Raw genomic sequence first — 10,686 nt, 5'->3', positions numbered from 1 at the left:
TGGAACTCCCTACAGTAAGGGTAAAGCGTGTCTGTGCAGGATACAGAACCTTCAGGGGGGTGGGGAGGGCACTGTCTGAGACTGTGAAATGACTCCCCCCTCCAAACTAAGGACCACTACAAACCGCATCACCTCCCGCTCCAAGTGCAAGGTGCATTTCTTTGACCAGCCTTCTCTAATACAAACACAGAACAGATATATTTATTTATTTATTGTAAAAACAACAAAACAACAACAACAACAATCCTACCAAAACAAGATTTTCCCCCTGCACAACTCTTATACCCCTGTGGTGAGGATGAGAGAACAAACAATGTGTGACAGATGTGCAGTCATGTTGCTTAATGCACTAGTGCAAGGAGCACAGATACTATGGTGATGAGCTTGCTATAAGAACCTATAGAGAACCTATTTAGCTAATGGCATAGAGAGTACACTTACATAGTTTGTGGATGATACCGAGCTGAGAGAGGTTGTAAGTGCTTTGGAGGATAGGATTAAAATTCAAAATGATCTGGACAAACTGGAGAAATGTTCTGAAGTAAATAAGATGAAATTCAATAAGGACAAATGCAAAGTACTCCATTTAGAAAGGAACAATCAGTTGCACACATACAAAATGGGAAACGACAACCTAGGAAGGAGTACTGCAGAAAGGGATCTGGGGATCACAAGCTAATATGAGACAACAATGTTCCACTGCTGCAAAAAAAGCGAACATCATTCTGGGATGTATTAGCAGGACTGTTTGTTGTAAGCAAGACATGAGAAGTAATTCTTCCACTCTACTCTGCACTGATTAGGCCTCAACTGGAGTATTGTGTCCTGTTCTGGGTGCCACATTTCAGGAAAGATGTGGACAAATTGGAGAAAGTCCAGAGAAGAGCAAAAAAAATTATTAAAAGTCTAGAAAACATGACCTATGAGGGAAGACTGAAAAAATTGGGTTTGTTTAGTCTGGAGAGGAGAAGACTGAGAGGGGACATGATAACAGTTTTCAAGTACATAAAAGGTTGTGACAAGGAGGAGGGAGGAAAATTATTCTCCTTAACCTCTGAGGATAGGACAAGAAGGAATGGCTTAAATTGCAGCAATGGAGGGTTAGGTTGGACATTAGGAAAAACTTCCTAACTGTCAGGGTGGGTAAGCACTGGAATAAATTGCCCAAGGAGGTTGTGGAACTAAATCATTATTGGAGAGTCTTAAAAGCAGGTCAGACAAACACCTGATGGTCTAATACTTAGTCCTTCCATGAGTGCAGGGGAGATGACCTCTCAAGGTCTCTTCCAGTCCTATGATTCCATAAGAATAGAATAGAAAGTATGAATTAATTCTCGGTGCAGTGAAAAGTGCCACACAATTTACCTTCTACACTTTTTCCCCCTCAGGGAGACCAATCTAGATACAAATGGTTGTGGTATAATAATTTGTCTTAATTTAGCTGGATGATCCAGTAGTTAAAATATCTAGAAGCCTTAAACACAAATTTTTACAAGTGGATGGGCCCATGTGGAACTCCTGTCATGGAAATCAATGGGAGGTTTGCCCAAGCCAGGCTTGCAGGATCAGGTTCTGCATGAATTATTTGCAGGGCATTCTTTGTGGCTTTGCCATGAAAATTAATGGAACTTAAAAAAAAATCAATTACAACACAACAGTTCATAGATTGCAAACGTGAATGATGGTATCATCACAATTAATGATTACGAGAGAGCAGCTGAACAGTTTGGTTCATTATGGCTGGTTTAATTCCCAGGCTATGCATAAGCACTGCAGGTAATTGGGGCTGTCTTATCCTTAGCGTGACAAGGTAGGTTAAGCTGAGTATGAGAAAGACAACGTAGAGGAGGTAATATATTTTATTGGACCAACTTCTATTGGTGAGAGAGACAAGTTTTTGAGTTTACTCAGAGCTTTTCTTCAAGTCTGGGAAACGTACTCCTAGCAAAACACAAGATGGAACCGAATATTTAGCATAAGTAGTTTGCATATATTGTAAGGGATCATTCAAGGTAGAGTGTTCCGTTCTGCAGTCATAGGAAAGAAGAGGGGGTTAGCGAATTACATATTATTGTAATAAGCCATAAATCCAGTTTCTTTACCAGACGTGAAGAGCTCTGTGTGACTGAAAATCTCTTTCACCAACAGAAGTTGGTCCCATAAAAGATATTACCTCACCCACCTTGTCTCTCTAATACCCTGGGACCAACATAGCTACAGCTACACGACATACATTATCCTTAGCATGTCTATCTAGTGATTGCACTTTGAAAACTCTGACTAATGCCTTTTACTTTGTAATATCCTGCTCCCCAGTGAGAGTTGCAGATCTCAGGGCAGCGATATTCATGTTACAAAGTAGATCTTGTGGCAAGGGGGGACCTGGAAGAAGGATGGCTCCTCTTTGCTATCCAGCACACACACGATCAGCAAACTTCTCAAGAACATCCAAGGAGAAAATGGCTGCAGTTTAGTGTTATATAAATTGTGACTTTAGTGTACATGAAGGATGTTGGATTGAGACTTGGAGACCATGGGACTGCATTCTCCACTGTCTTGAAGCCTAGGTTGCACCTATACCTGTGCAAATCAGAATGGTAGCATTTTACCCTTTGCCCAGTGTCGGTGATTACACAAGATACAAGGCAGTGAAGAATCAGGCCCTGGAATCCTTTATTTGTATATAGAGCAAGCACAAAACAAAACAGGCACTTGGTGCAAGCTTCCCTAGCACTTCCCTGACAATTAACCCTCGCCCTGCTCCAGGAGGGGTTCACCTCTAGAAGACACATCAGTCTTAGTGGTCCCTTTGATCTAATCTATATCAAAGTGCCTCTTGCCATAGTATTTGCACAACACATCCTATATCTCTGCTGAGTCTGCTACCAAGGGCATTAGTTAGCGCTCAAAGTGGTGGATTTGTAGTATGAACAATTGCCAGCTACGAGTTGAACTGAGTACAATGCCTAGCATGGTGGAGCCCTGATCCCTGTCTGGGGCTCCTAGATGCTACCACAAAACATATGATAACTCATTTCACCTAGGGCAGGTGTGGCCAAATGTACTGGTCCTCCGAGCCGCATACGACCATATTTAGTTCGAGAGCAGAGGCACATCTGCTGGGGTCTCGGGCTTCAGCACCCCCAATTTTTGCCAGGGTTTGCTGGCCCCGCTCGGTCACATGCTGCTGCTGGGCTCGGCAAGCTGGGAGCTGCGGGGCCGGGCCGTGGGGAGAGGCAGTGGCAAACAGCTGGGAGCTGCAAGAAGAGCTGCGGCTTTTGCTGCTGCCTCTCCCCGTGGAGCTAAAGCCCTGCAGCTCCTAGCCCTTTGCTGCTGTCTCTCTATGCAGAGCTAACACCTGGGAGCTGCAAGGAGGGGCTGCTCAGGGTAAGATGGGGGCGTGACTCAAGCTGTTGGGGGTGCTAAACCTTTAAATTGTGCCGCCCCCCCCCCCTCAGCAGGTGCCAGTTGCCTCTGGCAGAAGCCCCTAGCCTCACCATCCTGCCGCAAGGCAGAATCCCCAAGCTCCCCTCCAGGTCTGGTAGGCAGAGAACGCAGGGGTGGTGGGAGCTCCGCAAGCCACACTAACTGTAAGAGAGCCGCATATGGCTCTTGAGCTGCCGTTTGGCCACCCCTTCCTAGGGCAACAAGCAGCCATCAGCTGGTAGCAGCTTCCCTTAAGTGCCAACCTAAGCCAGATACAAACAAGTTACTCAGACATGAAAGGATCTGTCTCCCTTCAGCAAAGCCCTGGGTCATCCTTTTCCTAAGTAATAGTTAACTTGAGCTCCTAGATATGATATGACCAGTGCATGGTAATCATATGGAAAAGTTTTAAGCAAGTGCTAATTAGAATCAAGGTTAAGATTTAACTACAAATCCAAGATGTCTAAGATACACGGTTTATCCCAAGATTGAAACCATATATGTAGCTAAGATGAAATATACCGCAGTGTTCTTTTCCTCTTACATATGTGCTGGAGACTGACAGGTATTATTTCCTAATGAGGTTTCCTGATCAGATCTTGCTGCATTAGGATCTTGTATTAGAAAGTAACAGAAGGTGCATATGAACCAGACTGTGAGTGCTGTACCATTTAATTGGTAACCAAATACAACAAAAAATGAAGACTTAAGAATTAGAAACCTTATGTCTTTGTTATATAGAGCGTTATCTCAAGGCAAGCTGTGGCACTTGCCTGCTTTTGTGCCCTTATATTTATTCTTATCTTGCTTCATTTTTATTATAAAAAAATCTTGTAACTATATTACAGAACTATATATGCAAACTCTACCAGTGTTGCCAACTTTTGCCATTTTTAGTGTTGCAATGATCTGGTGTTTTTCTCAAAGCCCCAGCTCATGGAGTCATGTTATTTCATCAGCTTTCATTAAAAAAAAAGCAAGTTTCTAGCCCTCATCGTTGTGAAGAAAAGTTGAAAACATGACTTACACACACCCCACAGCCTTAAAAACCAGAGGCAAATAAAGAGAATCCCAAATGTGTTATAATTTTTAAAAGTCTTATGATTTTAAAGGAACCTCATGATGTTTGGGGCCTGGTTTAAGATTTGTGATCATTTGAGGTTGGCTATACTTTGTTTCAGAATATTGCAAACAAATTCAATTTTATGTCAGAAATATAGTCCAAACACTGATGAAATAAATGTATGCCCTATGGCTAGAAGTTCCAGAGGGAAAGAGCTCTCTACTCCCTTCATTGGTAAAAAGGGAAAAGAGCTGCCATAGAGAGCTTCATTTGCGTAGGCTATCTACCCACAATTCCTCTAGTGACACTTGGGGAATCACCATAACTAGACATGAACTTGGAATTGGGGGTAGTAGGCTCCCAGAGAGGCCAGAACTCATTTCTAAGTAGTCAGAACACTGCTCAAGCTCCTAAATAAGTCTGGCTTCCCTCCTGTGGGGACTTCAGCGTAACAAATGATTCAGAGGACAGCCACAGAAACAAGTAGACTCCAGTGATACCTTATCTGTCTAGCACCTTAATAAAGCTGAATTGCTAAGCTGAGTCAAGTGGTGGAGCCTCCAGGAGAAAGGAGACAAGCAGCTCCTCTGGGATGGGAGACAGGCCTGCAGAGAGACACTAGGATGATTGGTACTTGCTGATCCTAGCTGTAAGAGGGGTCTAGTGGATGAGTGAGGTGGTGTGGCCAAGGGACTGTTACCTGTAGGATGTTCAGATTAGTAGGTGGGAAGGGAGTTGGATGGACTGCTGCCAAAGTCATAGGAAAGGGGGGCAAGGGGTATTTGATTCTTTATATGCATATCTGTTCAGTAGCTGGGTTTTCCCTGGTTCATTACTGTGTCCCCTTTGTCATCATGCAGATTGACTTGTTTGTACACAATCCTGGAGGTGCTCGTGAGTGGGGAAATTCAGTCTCCTAAGGGCATCCCGGGAGGTGAGTTTAGTTTTCCCACGTTCCTGGATGAGGGCTTGAGCTGGTTTAATTATGTGTCAGGAGGGTCTGGGACCCTAAATAGATTGAACCTGGCCCTAGTGGCCCCAGCTCAGATCACAGCCACAGTGTGGTAGGAGCTGTCGGCAGGGCTTACCCATCGCTAGGTTCGGTGTAGCCGCTGCGCTTGCCATGCTGTCTCTGTCCCTCCCTGCAGCCACTTCACAGTTTGCCCATTCTGAGGCTAGGAGCGTGGACTGGTCCAAGTGATGTAGCACAGCTCTCAGACACCAGGCAACAGGGGGACCTTGGTGACTTCAAGCCACCTTTCCACCCTCCCAATGCTGGGCAGCCACAGCGCTTGCAACAGCACCCAGCATAACAAAGGCAGCCCTGAGGGCCTGTCTCAATTACAGCAGCCTGGAATCTAGGCCCTGCTTCATGCTGAGACCCACCCCAGCCCCGTTCCTGGCACGCTTCATATGCCTCTAGCTTGTGAGGGGGCCTTCGGAAGGTATCCTTACAGCTGTTTTTGATTGTGCCTGAATCAGGAGGAATCCTCCCCCAGCTGGACGTAGAGCTCTTAAGGCCTCTTTATAACTCTCTAGCCCTTACCATGTTAAGAGCGCCATGTACAGAGAAAGCCATTTCCAGTGCACCTCAATAAGAAGCTTTAGGGCCTCACAAATCCCAGAGATATGTCACCATCTATTGGCACCTTATCTATTAACTAACTAATATTTACAGACATCGCCTTTATGCAGCAGTCCTGTTACAGGTGCTGTACATACATAGTATCAGACAATCCCTAGTATGAAGGCTTTACGATCTCCACAAATAAGACAAACACAAGGTGAGAAAGAAAAAATGGATCTGTTTGCAGGATCTTAATGTCAACGTTTTGCATTTAAATAAAAGGAATAAAGAAAGAGACTAAACACTTTAACAAGCAAATAAGAATTTTGATTGGAAGATTCAAGGTGACTATAAGGATGAAAAAGTTGCTTCCGGGATGGGATTTAATTCAAGCTTCCAATGGTCTTTCTTCACATTGTTTCTGTAAGCATAGAGGACAAAATTACCTGCAACAAAATTATGTTTTAAACAAAATAATTAATAATCCCAGCTAGCTCTGGGTATCAGAAAGATTGAGATTTCAAACCAAAATGCCAGGGGGAGGGGGAAAAGCAAGCCTGTTAATTTGTTTGTTAAATATTTGCAAACTATCACATCAATAATGCATAATAAGAAAATCCTGGTGTTCCAGAACCAATGCACAGTACAAAGCCACACAATATTACACCTAAGCCGTTACCAGCAGTGCATTTATTATTATAATAGATGAAAAACAAGCTTCCTGGCTGAAAAACAAGATCAATTAGAGCTCAAGCTCTTTCCTTATAGTCTAAGAGCTGTAATTAAAATGCAGAATATATGCTCCTCAAAAGAAATTATGAAAAAAAACTGCCTTATTGCAATCAGCATACACCTTCCAGCTCAGAGCCTGCAGCCATAGAAGAGGCAATGTGCCCCCTGCATTCAGTTTTCTCTGCATCAGGGGCCTGATTCAGAGCCCATTGAAGTTAATGAAAATCAGGCTATGGGACTGCAGGATGAGAAGCCTCAAATGTTTGTAGCGTGCACTGAGCTGGCCAGTTTAGGTTATGAATTGGTTAGAGTCTAGCAGATGCAAATTGGCCTTAAATCACAATGTTCCTTCCTGGCCTTAAAACCTATGACTGTAAGGATGTGAAAGCAGGTTCAAAAGACTCAGTTCAATTTAAAGTCTATTACAATAACTGAGTATCAATAGATCAGGATACCTGAGGAGTTGCCCTTTTACACAGTACAATGATCATTTCCAATACACAGCCCAATATTACAGGTTAACATTGACTTCTCCCAGGAGTTTTATCATAACAGGGCCTGCTGGACTGGCTCTATATATTATAATCAAGCTCTGAAACCATCCTGCCAGTGCTGAGTGCCCACTTGTTATGCTTTTCCATACACCAGGGGCAAGCAGAAACCTTCAGTTTAACTAACCTTTACTGTATATTAGAACAACAAAAGAGGAAAAAAGGAAGGTCTGCATGGGAGAGAACGAGTTGTGTTTGTCTCTCCTGTAACTGGCTGCAGCTGAACCTAAAATAGCAGCTGCATCTGTAGCAGGGTCTTCACTCAATTTAAAGGTACATTGCACACAAATCAAACTGCAAGAGATCCAGTTTACAAATGCCACCCTAGACATCTCTGGGAGTTGTTGGCACTTAGTAATTTGCAGAAAGTTGCTCAGCACCTTACAGGCATGGGGTTTTATTTTGTTCAGACAAATAAGTGACTACTGAGTTCTAGAAATCTCTTGCTAGCTCTCTAAATAAACTATAGTACATTGTCTTTTGATGTTTAATCCTAATCCCCATGAGATCTATAATACCACATACACAGTGCAAATTGGCTCATCAAATCGGTTTCTCAAAGGAACCTAGCTGAAGCTCACTCTTGGATGAAGACAGTGCCTTTGAAGGCGACCCTGGCTCTAATGATTTGCTTAGTTTATTCTGTTTAAGGTTCTGTGGCATGAGTGTGCTTAGACTGAGACCGAGGGAGCAAGAATGGGAAACCATGACTAAGAAGATGGAAGTGTCAACAGTTTGACAGCATGAACCGGGGGAACCAGATGAGAAGCCCAGAACAATAGAGGAGATTGAAGAGATGAAATAAACATGGGGATGGATGTCACCATTAATAAAAATCAGGAGAGCAATCAAACCAATGAAGAATAAGGCTCCCGAAGAGTGAACAATCAATTGCTAAGAGAGATCTACAACACATAGAAGGGGAGGAAATGGCTTGGGAGAATCAGAACCCAGGCAGGAGGTGGCACAGTGTAGAAAGCTAGAGAAAAGTTATCGTCCAATGCAAAAAAGGAAGGAGGGGCAAATACAACTGTGTTAGAGCACCCAGGATATATTCTGCTCTGAGTGATGCAACCCCAGTGAGACCAGTGCACACTGGTATAACAGAGACCAGAATTTAACTGATTTAATGGTTGGGTGTGAATGGGTAATTTCATGCAGAAGAACACCAGGCTCTAATGGTCTGATGGGGAAAAGGGAACATCATGTGTATTAGGAATTCTTATTTCTGAGGGGGTTTGTTTTAGTTGTTTCTTTTAAAAACTCTCCTTTCAGATACACCAGTGTACTCAGCAGGAATTTAGAACATCTTGTTTTGAGTGGACTATATCCCTCGTTTCAGAGTCTGACAGCCTTTTGCATACTAAGGCTATGAAGTAAAGCTGACACTCCTACACTGGTTAGCAACCAAGGGAGGGTCTCCTTAAGAATGCCCTCAAAAGGCAGAGTGTTGGTTCATTTCCATGTTAATCTGCTGAGCTGGGCATGTAATGCTCCCAGCACGCTGGGAATGAGCAATTTTTTCTTAACACAGTGATTGTTTTATTTCCTGTAAGTTCTGTAATACATTGAGAGCGCTTGTCAAGGCAAAGCATGAGACAGGATTCCGCATTATTCATTTGAGAAGCACTTGCGAGACAGATGAATTTAGATGCTCGCATTAGGAAATGGTTGGTTTGCTTCAATAATCAAGTGATGTTATCATTACTATTAATCCAGTTTAGTTATGAGTATCTTATTTTTTAGAAGAATCTTTTTTTAATAAATACCTATGGTAATTCAAGAGGGCTCACAACATTTGCAACTCTGGAGATGCATGCGGGAAAGCAAGTATCTGGCAATTCAAAGTGGCAGAACAGTTAATGGTCTTTAATCAACAGGTTTCAGAGTAGCAGCCCTGTTAGTCTGTATCTGTAAAAAGAACAGGAGTACTTGTGGTACCTTAGAGACTAACAAATTTATTAGAACACAAGCTTTCGTGAGCTACAGCTCACTTCATCGGATGTATAAATATAATAAGATATTTATATATATATACATACAGATAAGTTGGAAGTTACCATACAAACTGTTTTCAGAGTAGCAGCCGTGTTAGTCTGTATTCGCAAAAAGAAAAGGAGTACTTGTGGCACTTTAGAGACTAACAAATTTATTTGAGCATAAGCTTTCGTGAGCTACAGCTCACTTCATCGGATGCATCCGATGAAGTGAGCTGTAGCTCACAAAAGCTTATGCTCAAATAAATTTGTTAGTCTCTAAGGTGCCACAAGTACTCCTTTTCTTCATACAAACTGAGAGGCTAATTAGTTAAGATGAGCTATTATCAAGATGGCCCATTTAGACAGTTGACAAGAAGGTGTGAGGATACTTAACTTAAGGAAATAGATTCAATATGTGTAATGACCCAGCCATTCCCAGTCTCTATTCAAACCCAAGTTAATGGTATCTAGTTTGCATATTAATTCAAGCTCAGCAGTTTCTCCCTGGAGTCTGTTTTTGAAGCTTTTCTGTCACAAAATTGCCACCCTTAAATCTTTTACTGAGTGGCCACAGAGCTTGAAGTGTTCTCCTACCGGTTTCTGAATGCTATGATTCCTGAGGTCAGATTTGTGTCCATTTATTCTTTTGCATAGAGACTGTCCAGTTTGGCCAATATACGTGGCAGAGGGGCATTGCTGGCACATGATGGCATATATCACATTGGTAGATGTGCAGGTGAACGAGCCCCTGATGACGTGGCTAATGTGATTAGGTCCTATGATGGTGTCACTTGAATAAATATGTGGACAGAGTTGGCAACGGGCTTTGTTGCAAGGATAGGTTCCTGGGTTAGTGTTTTTGTTGTGTGGTGTGTGGTTGCTGGTTAATATTTGCTTCAGGTTGGGGGGGCTGTGTGTAAGTGAGGACTGGTCTGTCTCCCAAGATCTGTGAGAGTGAGGGATCATTTTTCAGGATAGGTTGTAAAACTTTGATGATGCGCTGGAGAGGTTTTAGTTGGGGACTGAAGGTGATGGCTAGTGGCGTTCTGTTATTTTCTTTGTTGGGCCTGTCCTGTAGTAGGTGACTTCTGGGTACTCTTCTGGCTCTGTCAATCTGTTTCTTCACTTCAGCAGGTGGGTACTGTAGTTGTAAGAATTCATGATAGAGATCTTGTAGGTATTTGTATCTGTCTGAGGGGTTGGAGCAAATGCAGTTGTATCGTAGAGCTTGCTGTAGACAATGGATCGTGTGGTGTGGTCTGGATGAAAGCTTGAGGCATGTAGGTAAGTACAGCAGTTAGTAGGTTTCTGGTACAGGGTGATGTTTATGTGACCATCACTTACACAGTCAGCACAGTAGTGTCCAGG

Source organism: Dermochelys coriacea, chromosome 11 (assembly GCF_009764565.3).
Source record: "Dermochelys coriacea isolate rDerCor1 chromosome 11, rDerCor1.pri.v4, whole genome shotgun sequence".
NCBI classification, from domain to species: Eukaryota; Metazoa; Chordata; order Testudines; family Dermochelyidae; genus Dermochelys; species Dermochelys coriacea.
The sequence above is the reverse complement of the archived record's forward strand: the minus strand, read 5'-3'. Positions refer to the sequence as shown.